Consider the following 16,654-nt stretch of genomic DNA (forward strand, 5'->3'; position numbering starts at 1 on the left):
GCAGGGTTGTTGTAAAGGATTTTTATCCATCCATTTCATCAACATACAAGCATTTCTAAGTGCTACTACTTTATAACACAAATTTTTTTTTTTTTTTTTAGTTGGGAGGAAACTTTAATGAAGAAAAAATTACGAGCAAAAGCAAGAGGCACGTAAATTTGTTTCTCCTCCAGAGACCATACATACTCCAGCAATGTGGATGAAATGTCCCCATTTTCAACCCTATATATTTATCCAAATCAGATAGATAGATAGATAGATAGATAGATAGATAGATAGATAGATAGATGGATGGATTCAAGGTGCTCTTCTCCTTCCTACAGAGAGCTGTTTATTGAGGCAGCAAATATTTCTTGAGTGTCTAATCCATGCTGGGCACTATGCTTGGTGCTGGAGGCTGTGAACAAGACAACAAGTAGTAGTCATTCCACATGCTAATATAGGATATTAGTTAAGAGTTCTGGTTACAAGAAACAGCTACTCTAGCAAATGTAAGCAAAAATGGGAATTTATTGGAAAGCTACTACTGGTAGAGTTAAACATCCAAACCCTGGATAGGGTAGGACCAGGAATTCATGGACCTTCCCCTTTGGGCAATGATGTCATTATGGTGACTCAGCCCCACCAAGTCCCAACCGCTGTGTCTTTCAGGTCAAGTTTCTGAAGAGAGAAACTCATTGGCTCAGCTTGGGTACAGTGTCTGTCCCTGGTCCAATCACCCATGGCCAGAATGGCCAGCTCATGTGGCTTGAACCTGCCCCAACATATCTGAGTCTTCCCAGAAACTGAAAGAGTTTGTGAGTAGAGCAGACACTCGTTAGTTTCTATATCTTGCAGCCCTAACATTTCAATAGGTTCAGGGTTATATTCAAAATATTTAACAACTGCTATGACCCAGGCAGTGACTAGTCCAACCAGTGCTGGTTGTAGCCTAGAAACAGGGTCCAGGAGGGTCCTTGCTGGGCCAGGCGTTAACCCTGTATGACACAAATATTGAAATAAATAAAACTCCCCTTCATTCAGTTATGTTACAGTTCATCAATATCTCAAAAATGTGGCACCAGAATTAAATACAAATACGATAAAATGTTAAACAAAAAGCTCTTCAAGTCTTTGTTTACCTTTATTACTATGTAGCACTGATCAGCTACTTTGGGAAGTGCTAGGTAAGTGTGTGTTGGATGGGTGGACCCTTCAAACAAGAGTCACTGCCAAGTTACAACAGGACTAGTTACCTCCTGTGATCTGGTCACTAAAATGGCTAATTGAAAACTGAATTGCAGCCATGAGGCTTCAAAAGAGGCTCACCTCCACGATCCTTCACTGCAGCAAAAAGAAGGTCTGGTCAGACCCAAATGAGACCAACAAAATCACCAATGTCAGTTCCCAACAATGGATTGGGAACCTGATCTAAGACGGGCTGCTCATCTGGAAACCTTTAACTGTCTAGTCCTGCGCTCAATGCTGGAAAAACACCTTGGCCTGCCTCAAGGGCAGGGATGGGGACATGGGCATGCAAAATGTACTCTCATTGTTCAAATGCCTGAGAAGGTAACCTGGATGAGAATTCTGCATTGGCTGCTCAGAAGATACCATGAACCTAAGAAGACTGATCACCACATGTATCACAGCCAGCACCCGAAGGTGAAGGGGAACATGTTTAAAAACAAGTGGATTCTCACGGAACGCTTCCACAAGCTGAAAACAGACAAGCCCAGCAAGATGCAGCTTGCTGACCAGACTGAGGTCTAAGATCAAGGAAGCACTCTGAGAGCAACTCCAAGCCAAGCAGGAAGAGATCACGAGGAATGAGACCAACAACTAAAGCTCTCCATCTCTTGTCTGTACATAGTGGCCTCTGCAAATGTATAGATCCATCGTTCGATAAAACAAGGCTTTATCTGTCTGAGGTGGAAAAAGTGAATTGCATTTATTTTTCTGTCAGCTTTTGGATATGTTGAACAGTCAACCAATTAAAAATCTGAGTCTTTTTCACATGAACTACTGTTCACTGAGATCTCCCTCTCTCTGTTTATGGGCTATTGATTTACTGAACCAAAATATAGGATTTTACATTCATCTTTAGTTACATTTCATCCTATTAGCTTCAACCAATTTGATTGAACCTGTTGAGTTCTGTTGGCTCTTAGTCATGATGCATGCTAATTATTCCTTCCACATTTGTGACGTTTGTGACTTAGATTACAGTATAAAACTCTATTCATCCAAATTGTTGACTTAAGAAAGATAAATAAAAAAGAAGATAATGTGGAGTGTAATGCCTTGTAACACGTCACCCAAACCTTGTGCTAAGTTGTTCCCAATCCAATAAATGGCCACCCTTGATTTTCAGATGCCAGTTGGTGTAACTATACGTATTTTCATCTAGTGCAAATTTCTGCATTTTTTTCTGCCAGGATATAAAAGTCTTTAGTTGTATTTTGGCATTTCTCTCCAATATTCTTTAAACGTCACCAATAGTACTTCGTGAGTCGCTTACAGAAGTCATTCCAACCAAAGAATAAAGTTCAACTAGATCTGGACACATTCCCTGATTTAAATGATCTAGGTACCCTTATTCCGTGCTACTCTATTTGGACTTCCCTCAACTTCCTACTTCCCTATGACTCATATTTCTCTATTAATATTTGAGATTTAGTTTGCAGAAACTAACACAATATTGTAAATCAATCGTGCTTCAATAAAACAAATTAAAATTAAAAAAAAATACTGCTATCTAATCACTTAAAAATGACCTCACCAATATACAGAAAAAAAGAGGAAAGAAACACGTCATCAACAACAGATGAGTTAGTGTGGTAGCTTTATACATAATTTTTTTCTTTTTTCTATTTTCTAAAAATATGGAAATATTTTTCACTTCTATTTCAGTTCAACCAGACATGGATTAGGCTCAAACTAAGAATTCACCAGACTATGGGAAATCTTATACCACTGCATGTGTAAAATATATTTTTACTTAACAAATATTGATTCAGCATCTATTACTTACTAATGAAGAAAGAGCCAAAAGATTCCCAAATGGAACAGTCTTACTGCAGTTTGGAGAAACCAGTCATATTTTGTCCCTACAACCCATGTGTACCTGTTCTCCAGGTGAAATGCCCTTCTTCCATTTCCACCTCTCTACATTCTTATTCACCTTCCAAGGCCAATTTCAAATGCTAATTTACCAAAGAAATCTGCCCTAATCCTGTCATCTAAATATGCCTTTGACAATTCAGAAGTCCCATCATATCCTGCCTTAAGATCAACTGTGTATGTTGAGGCCTTATGGGATGGGGGATATGTCCCTTATAGGCAAAAAATGTACTTTAGTCAGTTTTCTTAGATTCTCCATAGGACCTAGCATGATATGCCATAAATACTTTCTGAAAAAAGGAAACAATTAAAGGTAATTAATCTACTCTGTTAACACTTCCCTATTCAGGAAGTAAATCAGCCCTCTCAAATCACAGTCAGAACATGAGAGAGAATACTAAACACTGGCTGGGATAGTTAGGAGGATTAACTTTTTTCCACCTTTTTCTCAAGTCAGATTTGTTCTTTTGTGTAGAAACAACGTCCTTATTGGTAGGCTGGTAGCTCTTAATCTCAGCTGGGTGGAATTTCATCTTGTTTTCAGCTGGATAGAAGTAGGCTGGCTATATGCTTGTTAGTATTTAAGAAGTCCCTTATCTTGGGGAGTAACACTTTTTATGCCTGGTTTTTCCTAAAGTTGAGATGGCGTCCCAGGCAGAGGGCCTTCTTTCTGAAGAGTGTAGGGTTGCTATTAATCAAATAGCATCTTATGAGCTGCATGTCAGTGATGCTTATTTATCTATGGTTAGTATGGGTCCTTGAGCCACTGTAAGGGAGGTTTCAGTTCTGATCTGGATAATATATCTTATATATCCTTTCTAATTGTGGTTATGGCCATGTTTGTTGTTTGATACTAGATGTAACAACAATTTAGTGGCTGGGATTTTGCTTCTCTGTGGCCCAATGATTTAGAGCTGTGATTGCAAATTGTGGCCTATTATTGGGAGAATCACAGTTCTTTTCCAGAGGATTCCCAAAACTTGTATGGGCACCAGACACTGTTATAAATAATTTTTCACCCGTCTGCTATTTTAGAGCTAATGTAGATGTGGTAGGGTTAATGAAATAGATTGACTTTACAACGGCACTTAATTTATGCTGGACTTCTGCCACTTGTCGACATAATTACTGGTTATAGTGCTAGCATATAGGGTTCATAAATCTGACCCTTAAAGAGGCCTAATAGCAAAATGCTAGGCACCAGCATATTAGAATCTGAGTGGCTTCTCTTTGAAGTAGCCTGGGTTCAGGAAGGCAGCTGGGGCCTTCTGGAAGTCAAAGGACAAACTGAGGACCCTGGACTGAACAAAGAAGGCCTCTTTGGACAGCCACAGAGACAACAAAGTGAGTTTGTGTGAGATTCCAGTCTTAAACATGGACTTCTCTCACCTCGAGTCTCTCCCTATTCTTATCCCTGTCCCAGGCCTGTTATTACACTGAAGATACAGAAGTGCCTTCTTTTCATACATTTTTCCAGGATCAAGCTGAGGTGAAGAGAGAGCATGCAAAGCAGTTCATAAAATATCTAAGAAAATATAAGTGTAAAGTCTGCCTTCCGGTGATTAAGGTGACTATGTAACTTTGTTATGATGATCTCCATGGGGCCTTTGCTGGGTCTAGAGAACTAAATTATTAGCTGCTACCTGACTTGTTAGCTTACTCATGTTCCTACACGGGACGTGAGGGCAAGCATGTGTCTTCTTTGTAGCCTCTTCATATCATTTTCAGTAAACTTTAGCCGCTAAATGTATGTTTGGCTTTTCTCAAGGAGCCATACAAAGTGTCATCTCTGGACCACAGCACCAGCATCACCTGGGAAGCTCACTGGAGATGCAGATTCATTGACCTCACTCTGATAAACTGAATCAGACTCTCTAAGGATGGGGCCCAAGGAGCTGTGTCTTACCAAGCTCTCCAGATGATTCTAATCCTCTGTATAGTTTGAGAAGAACTACTGGTCTCTTCCTAGAGCTGTTAGTATCCTATATTAGATCTTTAATTCAGATGTACGCTCAGGTATTTAATACAGCCGTCTCTTCGATGTAGTAAAACAAACATTTTTTTCACTGGAACAGACACTAAAGAAACAATCTGAGCCTTAGTCGAAGGTATTACATTTAGCAACATTCCTACTTATCTGAGGGGGTTCTTTTAACTCCAGGTCTATAAAGAAAACTAAATGTCTGGTGACTGAACTGAACCACCATCCAAAGCTAATGAAATCCCAAAGCTAATGGAATAGTGCATATAACTGTGCTAGTGGTACCCATGCTTTGCAGAACATTAAAGTCACCTGGGGAGCTTTGAAAAACCCTGCTCCTCTGTACCAATTAAGTCAGAATGTCTGCAGTTGAAAGCCAGACATCAGTATTTAAGGTTCTCCACTGATTCCATTGTGCTAGGAAGTGTGGAAATCATTGACCTCTGCAAACCTAGTCATAATTCTACCCAGGAAGTAGGATGTAACCAAGCTGTGCCTCAGGTAGGATAGTGACTCCCTTGTTTCTCTCCAACAGAGGCCTGATATAGATAACTGGGGAACTGGCAAACAAGCTATAGAGTCTGCTCTGCAGTTGGAGAAAGCGTTAAACACACTGCTGCAAGAACTGAAGACCTTGGCTTCTAAGAATAAAGAAACAAATGTAAGTAGTAAACTGGTTCTGAAAGAAGTGTCATCTTTCACTTCTGGATTATGGCTTGCTTTTGGGAAAGAGCCCAAGGCAATGGATTAGCTAATGTGTCTATTTCCCCGGAAGGAAATATATGAACTTATTTCTTGGACGTGGGAGGAGTAGGTGTCCTGGCAAGGAGAAATGCAACTCAGTACAAGACGGGAAGACGACTTTTCAGGAATAATGCACTCTGGATATAAATAAACACATCTTGAGAACCACTGTCCTAGACTGCCCCTACAAAAGTGAATGTCAGTGGTGACCTATTCTATAGACTTCTCTGAAGTATTCTCGGTTCATAGTGAGCACTCTACCTCGCAGTGGTAACTTATTTCTCACCAACCCTTTAACTTTTCTGGAAGTCGAAGTGAAGAAAATGACCTAGTAGAAAAGTTATCAACCTAGATGCATACTGGACTCACTGAGGAGCCCTGAAAATGATCAAATGCCTGAGCCTTATGCCAGAACACTAAAATTTAAATGCCTAAATGGGGTCTGGGAGCCTACTCGAAACTTACATGTCATTGAGATAGGGTGGAAAAACATCGCAGTGGTAGCTTATTACTTAAATTAATCTGTACTTTTGATGAGTTGCCTTAACACTCATACTCATTGAAAGTGGTTGTTTGTATTCATCTGGAGGTCCTGAAGGTCATAGATCACTGCTCTTTGAACTTCAATATGCATATGAATTGCCTAGTTGCTTCTTAAAATATAGATTCTGATTTAGTAGGCCTGGAAGGGATTCAGGATTCTGCATTTCTGACAAGCTCCTAGAACTGCTGGACTAGGACTGAGCTATAATTTGGGTAGCAAGATCTTAGATTGCCTCCCACTGCAGACAAGGGCCTCGATGAATTCCTCCTTGTTTTATTTCTGTAGCTCTCACGCTTCATGAAGAAGTTCCTGGATGAACAGACCAGGAACATAAGCTATCTGGAATACCAGCTTAACTACCAGAAGGACTTAGAAAAGGCGGCCCAGAGTGAAGGACAGCCTGAAAAGGCTGCTGAAGCATCTGAAACATCAGGTAAAGAGACAACATCTGATGGCAACACAGCAAATCTTCCCACCCAGCAGGTCCCAACGTCAGCTACTTAAGAATCTTGATCTTCTCCATTTGACAGAAATGTGCTTTCCTTTTCACCTCACAAATAAATCTGTTTTGCATTATAATTATGTGTAAAGAGATTGATATTGGAGCACAAGAAGGGTTAGGTTCATTAATGTGAGTTTGGTGAAAGCTTCCTGAGGTACAGTGGGTGCTTTTAAAAAAAAAAAAAAAAGGCTTTCCTCAACACCCAGATACAGGATTTGGTAAATTCAGCTAGTCCAAGTGGATATAGCAGAAATTAAGTAGTGAAACTTTAGATCTCCCTAATGTCCTCCTCCCCCAGCTTGTATACACATCTTAAGTTTACAAAATGGTAGGGTTTTCTAACTTAAATGCAAAGCTAAAACTTAAACAAGAACTCTTGGTCTAGAAAAGGTGACTCTCACTTGAAAGACATACAGTGAATAGGCAGCTGCAACCCAGGTGCATTTCCACAGCTGGAGGTAGGCATAGGGAACAGGAGGGTACCTAGGCAATTAAGACAATACAGGGCTTCCCTGGTGGCGCAGTGATTGGGAGTCCGCCTGCCGATGCAGGGGACGCGGGTTCGTGCCCCGGTCTGGAAGGATCCCACATGCCACGGAGCGGCTGGGCCTGTGAGCCATGGCCGCTGGGCCAGCGCGTCCGGAGCCTGTGCTCCGCAACGGGAGAGGCCATGGCAGTGAGAGGCCCGCGTACCGCAAAAAAAAAAAAAAAAAGACACTACCGACCAGTGTTGGGATGCCCCGACCCCCTCCACTGTGGGCTACCTAGCAGCTACTGGGGTAATTGCTTTCAGGAGCAAACAATGAGCATGCAAGCTTGGATCAGACCCAAGGACCTCAGGTGGCTAGTACCACCTGGGAAGAAAGGGGGCGCTATAGGATTGTGTCCTGGCTTTAAAACTGACCAGCTCCATGGCCTTGAATACGTTTTTATTTACTTCACCCATTGATACAGTTTAGTCATCTGTAAAGTAGGATTAATATTACTTAGTTCATAAAGTTAATAAGAGGATTAAGTATGTAAAGTATCTAAAAACAGCACCTGCTCAAATTATGTATTCTGTTATTTGTATAATAAACAGTGCCATTTCTTAAACTTGGAAAGCCAGTACTACATAATGGAAGCACTTAGAATAAGAAAACATGTCACTGAAATTGAGACAGAATCTTAAAACATTTAATATTAGAAGTATCTCGTTCTACATATTTAATCATCACCACAAGCCTATGAGATAGGTTCTTTTTTATCTCCGTTTTACAGATGACACTGAGACAAAGCAGTAACTTACCCAAAGTCATACTGCTACTTAGTGGTGGAGCTGAGGAAGGATTAATCAACTGTCTGATAAATATTCTCTATTATGGTGTTCATGAAAAGTGATGTTGAATTGCTTAAAAAGCTTAATTGATTTCAACTTTTATGTTTATGTTTTGCTAACTACTTATTTTTGAACCATGCTTCTTTCATTTTACTTTTTTAAATTGTGGTAAGAATACTTAACTTGAACTCTACCCACTTACATTTTTAAGTGCACAATACAGTATTGTTGGTACTTCCTTGGTGGTTCAGTGATAAAGAATCTGCCTTCCAATGCAGGGGACTCAGGTTCCATCCCTGGTCAGGGAACAAAGATCCCATAGGCCACGGGGCAACTAAGCCCACACACCACAACAACTGAGCTCGCGCCTCAACTATAGAGAGAGAGAGACAGAGAGAGAAAAAAAAAAACCCGCGTGCCAAAACGAAGAGCCCCCGCGCCGCAAGGAAATATCCCACGTGCCTCAACGAAGATCCCGCCTGATGCAACCAAGACCCAACGCTGCCATAAATAAACAAATAAAATTTTTAAAAATACAGTCTTGATAACTATAGGTCCTATGTTGTACAACAGATCTTTAGAACTTATTCATCTTGCATAACAAACTTTATATGAATTGAACAGCCCCCCACATCCCCTTTCTTTTGAATGTATGTCCATGTTTACTCTGTTCTTCTATTCATTCCTATGTTGCATGAATGTTTCTAGCAGGTCATTACTACTGCAATCACTGTGCAAAAATCCATATGCCATGTATGCTTTAAAATGTTCAATGCCCACTTGTTATGTTACATTTGTATTAATAAAGATTGCACATTAAAAAAAAAAGTATCTTGTTCTAAGGGGAATAGTCAACCACATAGTGGACTTCTTTTCCTACCTCTTCACACCTTTTCTACAAGTCACACATCTTGGAAATCACTGCAACGGCGAGCTTGTCACCACTGGAGAAATACTAGTTCACAAAGCATTCTTGAATAAATTCTCACTTTTATAATTACTAATTTATATCCAATTTTATACTTGTTAATGAATGATAGAAATTCACATTGAATTGGGAATAAGACAAGACTGCATTATGCTCAGCACTACTTATTTTTTCTGAATGTTCTCAAGCAGCGTTTCTCAACCTCAGTACTACGGACATTTTGAGGCAAATGACCCTTGTTATGTGGAGTAATCCTTTGCATTGTAAGGTGTCTAGCAGCATCCCTGGCCTCTACCTACTAGATGGAACCTTCTCCAGTTGTGGGAAAACTGTTTCCAGACATTGCCAAATATCTCTTGAGAGGCAAAAATCACCCTGTTTGAGCACCACCTTTATAGGCAATGCAATAGAAAAGCTAAAGGAAAAGATCTGTTTGAAAAAAACTTATTTAATGTGATATGGTTATAACTAGAACTGAAAAACTATTATAACTTACAAGAAGTTATAAACTTTCTTGTAAGTTATAAGTTATCCTGCATCCTGGCTGGATGCAGGATGAATATCTACAAATCAACTTTTCATATGTAGTATCAACAAATAGAATATTTTTTAAAAGATATCTTGTTTAGCCACAAATATCAATACATAAAATATCTAGGAATAATTTTAACAGAAGTAGCTTGGAAACTTTATAAAATAAAACTAAAATGTTTCCTGAAAGAAAGAAGCTTTGAATAATGAAAAGAGAAGAGGAAGATTAAATTTGAAAATTGTGACACCTTCCAGATCAAAGGTCTAAAGCAATTTTGTTCATGATCCTAACAGGATTTTGAGGGTTTAGACAGTTTAGTACCAAAGAGTAAGCTCCGGTCATGGGGAAAAACATGGGAACACACATAAAACTTCCTTAACATCATTAGTCACTGGGAAATACCCCGAAATCACAATGAGTCACTATACTCATCAGAATGGCTAAAATTAAAATGACTATCAACACCATATGCTGGCAAGGTGGTGAAATAACTGAATCTCTCACACATTGTTGGTGAGAACGTAAAGTGGTACAATCACTTTGGAAAAAGACATGTCATTTTATCTTATAAAATAAGCGTATACGTACCTCATGCCTTTTGGGAGGACACACTTCAGCACATAATAAATAATAATATTGTTAACTAAAATTGAGTAGAGAAAGCTACAAAGAAAAGAAAGGAAGGAGTTACAAGCTAATTCACTTGATGTTCACAGTAGGAGTCAACAGATACTGCCTGAAGAAAGAGGGTTCTAAGAGTTTTATGTAAAAGTCTAACTATAGAGACAGTCACTAGAATAAAAATATCATAAGGACTATAATTTTTAATATAACAGCCTCCATAGTGAAAGCTTATATAAATACAATCATCATACTACATTTTATTTTGTAACCCTTATGTTAGTCCTTGTTTTAGCCATAGTTTCATTGTTAAATACATTCAGTGTTCACTCCCAGGACTTTTGCTGATGTTTCCTTGATCATTTTTCTGCTTGGGTCAATTTTGTTCTTTCGGAGGTGCTTCAGCAAGGCCTAATGCAGATAGTATTCCCACAGTCCATGAATTTGCAGAAATTTTTGCCTGTACCTTTGACACTTGAAGAATATCTTGGATGGATTTAAAATCCTTGGCTCAAACTTTCCTCAAGTATCTGATAAATATTGTTCTGTTTCTGTTAGCATTGACTCTAGCTATGCCAACTTGTCTTTCTTTCCCTTATAAATGACACAATGCTTTTGCCCAGATTCTCAAAGTGTGCTACTAGTGTTAGGAGGCTACATCTTGTGTTGGCAGGGTATGTGTTAGTAGGATATGTCTTGGTATTGATCATTCTGAGACAGTTTTTTTCCATATCTTGGGTATGCTTTTTAATATACAAATTCAAGTCCTATTTCACAGCATTTTCTAATGTTTGCTTTACTCCATTCTTTTATATTTCCTCCAACTGGAAGAACTCCAATTATTCATATTTTGAATCATTTTTGCCTACCATTTATAACATTTACTTTAAAAAAATCTTTTTGCTTATTTCCCTTATACTTCATTTTTTCCATATGTATACACTGTGTCCTGCTGTGCTTTCTATAGGGTCTATTTCTTCTTATACTATTTGTAATTTAGTCTTTATTTATGAAATAATTCTGTTTCTTCCATTTCTTTCCTAAATTTTACTAGGTACCATTTCAAATCTTTCTATTGACTGACCATCAGCTTCCTTTGGTGGCCAAGTCTTCCCTGTGTTAATATATCTATTTATTTTTTAAAGGTTACACTCCATTTACAATTATTACAAGATACTGGCTATATTCCCCAAGTTGTACAATACATCTTTGTAGCTTATCTTACACCCAATAGTTTGTACCTCCCACTCCCTCACCCCTTCACCCTTCCCCACACTGGTAACCACTAGTTTGTTCTCTGTATCTGTGAGTCTGCTTCTTTTTTGTTATGTTCACTGGTTTATTGTATTTTTTTAGATTTCATGTATAAGTGATATCACACAGTATTAGTTTTTCTCTGTCTGATGTATTTCACCTAGCATTATGCCCTCCAAGTCCATACATGTTGCTGCAAATGGCAAAATTTCATTTTTTTTTATGGCCGAGTAGTACCCCATTGTGTCTATGTGTGTGTGTATATATATATATATATATATATATATATATATATATGTATGTATATATACCACATTTTCCTTATCGAGTCATCTGTTGATGGATACTTAGGTTGCATCCATACCTCAGTAATTGTAACTAATGCTGCTATGAACGTTGGGGTCCATGTATCAATACCTTTTAGAATTAGTGTTTTTGTTTTTTTTCAATATTTACCCAGGAGTGGAATTGCTGGTTCATATTGTAGTTCTATTTTTAGTTTTTTGAGAAACCTCCGTACTGTTTTCCACAGTGGCTGCACCAATTTACATTCCTACCAACACTGTAGGAGGGTTCCCTTTTCTCCACATCCTCACCAACATTTGTTATTTGTGTTCTTTTTGATGATAGCCATTCTGACCAGTATGAGGTGATATCTCATTGTGGTTTTGATTTGCATTTCCCTGATTATTAGTGATGTAGAGCATCTTTTCATGTGCCTGTTGGCCATCTGCATTTCTTCTTTGGAAAAATATATATTCAGTCCTTCTGCCCATTTTTTTATTTTTATTTTTTTGATGTTGAATTGTATGAGCTGTTTATATATGTTGAATATTAACCCCTTATAGGTCATATCATTTGCAAATATTTTCTCCCATATCCCCTCCCATTAAGTAGGTTGTCTTTTTGTTTTGTTGATGGTTTCCTTTGCTGTGAAAAACCTTTAGTTTTATTTAGGTCCCATTTGTTTATTTTAGCTTTTGTTTCCTTTACTTTAGGAGAGGGATCCAAAAAAAATATTGCTGCAATTTATGTCAAAGAGTGTTCTCCCTATGTTTTCCTCAAAGAGTTTTATAGTATCTGGTCTTACATTTAGGTCTTTAATCCATTTTGAGTTTATTTTGTATATGGTGTTAGAGAGTGTTCTAATTTCATTCCTTTACATGTAGCTGTCCCGTTTTCCCAGCACCACTTATCGAAGAGACTGTCTTTTCTCCATTGTATACTCTTGCCTCCTTTGTCATAGATTAATTGACCATAGTGCATGGGTTTATTTCTGGGCTGTCTTTCCTGTTCCATTCTATGTGTCTGTTTTTGTGCCAGTACCATACTGTTTTAATTACTGTAGTTTTGTAGTATAGTCCGAAGTCAGGGAGTGTGATTCTTCCAGCTCTGTTCTTTCTCTAGATTGTTTTGACTATTTGGAGTCTTTTATGTTCCCATACAAATTTTAAAATTATTTGTTCTAGTTCTGTGAAAAATGCCATTGGTATTTTTATACGGATTGCATTGAATCTGTAGATTGCCTTGGGTAGTATGGTCATTTTAACAATATTGATGCTTCCAATCCAAGAACACAGTATATCTTTCCATCTGTAAGTGTCATCTTCAATTTCTTTCATCGGTGTCTTATAGTTTTCCAAGTACAGGTGTTTTGCCTCCTGAGGCATTTTATTTTATTTTATACCTAGGTTTATTCCTAGGTATTTTATTCTTTTTGATGTGATGGTAAATGGGATGTTTCCTTAATTCCTCTTTCTGATAGTTCATTGCTAGTGTATAGAAATGCAACAGATTTCTGTATATTAATTTTGCATCCTGCAACTTTACCAAATTCATTGATGAGCTCTAGTAGTTTTCTGGTGGCATTTTTCAGATTTTCTGTGTATAGTATCATGTCATCTGCAAACAGTGACAGTTTTACTTCTTCCTTTCCAATCTGGATTCTTTTCATTTATTTTTCTCCTCTGATTGCTATGGCTAGGACTTCCAAAACTATGTTGAATAAAATTGGTGAGAGTGGGCATCCTTGTCATGTTCCTGATCTTAGAGGAAATGCTCTCAACTTTTTACCATTGACTATGATTTCCATGTGCATGGAATACCTTTCTCCATCCCTTCACTTTCAGTCTGTATGTGTCCCTAGATCTGAAGTGAGTCTCTTGTAGGCAGCATATATACAAGTCTTGTTTTTGTATCCATTCAACCACTCTGTGGTTCTTGGTTGAAGCATTTAGTCTGTTTATATTTAAGGTAATTATCACTGTGTATATTCTTATTGCCATTTTGTTAATTGTTTGGGATTTGTTTTTGTATGTCTTTTTTTGCCATTCTTCTTTTGTTCTCTTCTCCTGTGATTTGATGACTACCTTTAGTGTTATGTTTGGATTCCTTTTTCTTTTTTTATGTGTATATCTATTATAAGTTTTTGGTTTGCAGTTACCCTGAGGTTTTTTTTTATAGCTGTCTATATACATAATTGTTTTAATTGCTGATCCCTTCATTTAAAATGCATTTTTAAAACCCTGCATTTGTATTCTCCTCCCTTCATGATTACTGTTTTTGATATAATATTTAATATCTAATTGTTTCATGTATCCCTTAACTGCTTATTGTAAATATAGATGATTTTACTACTCTTGTCTTTTATCCTCCCTACGAGTTTTGTTTGTGGATGATTTCCTACCTTTACTGTGTGTTTGCCTTTACTGCTGAGTTTTTCACTTCACGATTTCCTTGTTTCTAGTTGTGGCCTTTTCTTTTTTGCCTAGAGAAGATCCTTTAACATTTGTTGTAAAGCTGGTTTGGTGGTGCTGAACTCTTTTAATTTTTGCTTGTCTGTAAAGCTTCTGATTTCTCCATCAAAACTGAACAAAAGCCTTGCTGGGTAAAGTATTCTTGGTTGTAGGTTTTTCCCTTTCATCACTTTAAATATATTGTGCCATTCCCTTCTGGCCTGCAGAGTTTCTGCTGAAAAATTTGCTGATAGCCTTATGGGAGTTCCCTTGTATGTTGTCATGTATTTATTTTTTATTGTTTTCTTTCCTGTCTGCAATTGCATCAAGATTTTATGCCTCTTTATTCATGTTGGAATGTTATATTGCACTTTTCTTCTGCTTTGGCCTGATATTTTTGTAGGGAGTGTTGTTAATCTGTAGGGAAGTTTTGTATCTATTTTCAGGTCTTTTTTTTTGCCCTTGTTTCCCTAGAGCAGCTTCCTTTGGATGTTTTAGTTGCACAATACTTTGTCAATTATATTTAAATAAGTCAGATTTTTCTCAGTTTGAAGGAGGATCTTTTGAAGTGCGGGAAGGGGTAGCTTTCCCAGTTTCTCAGTTCAAGAGCTCCCTCTTCTATTGCTATTATAAATTGCACTTCTGGTACTAAGTCTTACCTAAATTTCAGATCTTAACTTGGTTCACAAAGGCTTCCACCATCAGTTCCAAACTTCTATAGTATCTTTACCACCTCTGGTGAAGAAGCACTTTCACCAAGGAATCTTGTCCTAATTTCCACTTTCTGACTCCCCTCTTATTTATTTATTTATTGGTCATCAAATAACCCTTTATTTAATTATTTTCCTTTGTAGTTCTTAACTAGCTAGGCATTCCACTGCACCACTGTTGATGTCATCTCTGATGTCGTGAGGGTGGCAGCCATCAGCATTGCAACCCACGGGCTGGAAAATCCCCAGGATCTCTTTAATGGTTCCAGAGAGTTCTCTAGCTAAAGATCAGTGCCTCATCTGTTGCACAATGTTGACAATCTCATCAAAAGTGATGTTTCCACTGTGCTTAATGTTTTTCTGCTTCTTTCTGTCTCTTGGCAGTTCTTTGACAGCTTTGATGATCAGGACAGAGGCAGAAGGTACTACCTCAATCTGGGCCTGCGTGTTCTGAATGGTCATTTTCACTGTAATTCTCAGACTCTTCCAATTACTAGTTGCCTGGTGATGTCATCACCAACCTCTTTTGGAGACAGACAGAGGGAGCCGATATTGCTGGCCAGGGCAAATGTGGCACCGACTTTCCCATCAGTGCACCTCAGATATACAGCTTTTATCTCCTTGGGGTTGAACTTAGGTGGCAAGGTGGAGGTAGCTGGTGTCATATGAACCCATATTTGGGATGACCCAAGAAAGTTGCACCTTGGCTGCTTCAAGCTGAAAGCTGAAAGCTCCCTTCTGTTTTAAAAGTGCTATTTTCCCAGACAGCATCTTCAATAAGTGGTGCTGGGAAAATTGGACAGGTACATGTAAAAGTATGAAATTAGAACACTCCCTAACACCATACACAAAAATAAACTCAAAATGGATTAAAGACCTAAATATAAGGCCAGAAACTATCAAACTCTTAGAGGAAAACATAGGCAGAACACTCTATGACATAAATCACAGCAAGATCCTTTTGACCCACCTCCTAGAGAAATGGAAATAAAAACAAAAATAAACAAATGGGACCTAATGAAATTTCAAAGCTTTTGCACAGCAAAGGAAACCATAAACAAGACCAAAAGACAACCCTAAGAATGGGAGAAAACATTTGCAAACGAAGCAACTGACAAAGGATTAATCTCCAAGATTTACAAGCAGCTCATGCAGCTCAATTACAAAAAAACAAACAACCCAATCCAAAAATGGGCAGAAGACCTAAATAGACATTTCTCCAAAGGATATATGCAGATTGCTGACAAACACATGAAAGAATGCTCAACATCATTAATCATTAGAGAAATGCAAATCAAAAGTACAATGAGATGTCATCTCACACTGGTCAGAATGGCCATCATCAAAAAATCTAGAAACAATAAATGCTGGAGAGGGTGTGGAGAAAGGGGAACACTCTTGCCCTGCTGGTGGTAATGTGAATTGGTACAGCCACTGTGGAGAACAGTATGGAGGTTCCTTAAAGAACTAAAAATAGAACTACCATATGACCCAGCAATCCCACTACTGGGCATATACCCTGAAAAAACCATAATTCAAAAAGAATTATGTACCAAAATGTTCATTGCAGCTCTATTTACCATAGCCAGGAGATGGAAGCAACCTAAGTGTCCATCATCGGATAAATGGATAAAGAAGATGTGGCACATATATACAATGGAATATTACTCAGCCATAAAAAGA

The 16,654-nt window shown here is 38.1% G+C and overlaps 2 pseudogenes; one reads left to right on the top strand and one right to left on the bottom strand.

Moving 5' to 3' along the window:
• The first annotated feature begins 1,282 nt into the window (after positions 1 to 1,282).
• Positions 1,283 to 2,280, top strand: LOC111175839 (large ribosomal subunit protein eL19 pseudogene; annotated as a pseudogene).
• Positions 2,281 to 12,976: 10,696 nt separating this feature from the next.
• Positions 12,977 to 16,205, bottom strand: LOC149749301 (large ribosomal subunit protein uL11 pseudogene; annotated as a pseudogene).
• Positions 16,206 to 16,654: the final 449 nt, after the last annotated feature.

This window comes from Delphinapterus leucas, chromosome 4 (genome assembly GCF_059928025.1).
Source record: "Delphinapterus leucas isolate spDelLeu-1000000601 "Yukka" chromosome 4, BTC_Dleu_Yukka2, whole genome shotgun sequence".
NCBI lineage: Eukaryota > Metazoa > Chordata > Mammalia > Artiodactyla > Monodontidae > Delphinapterus > Delphinapterus leucas.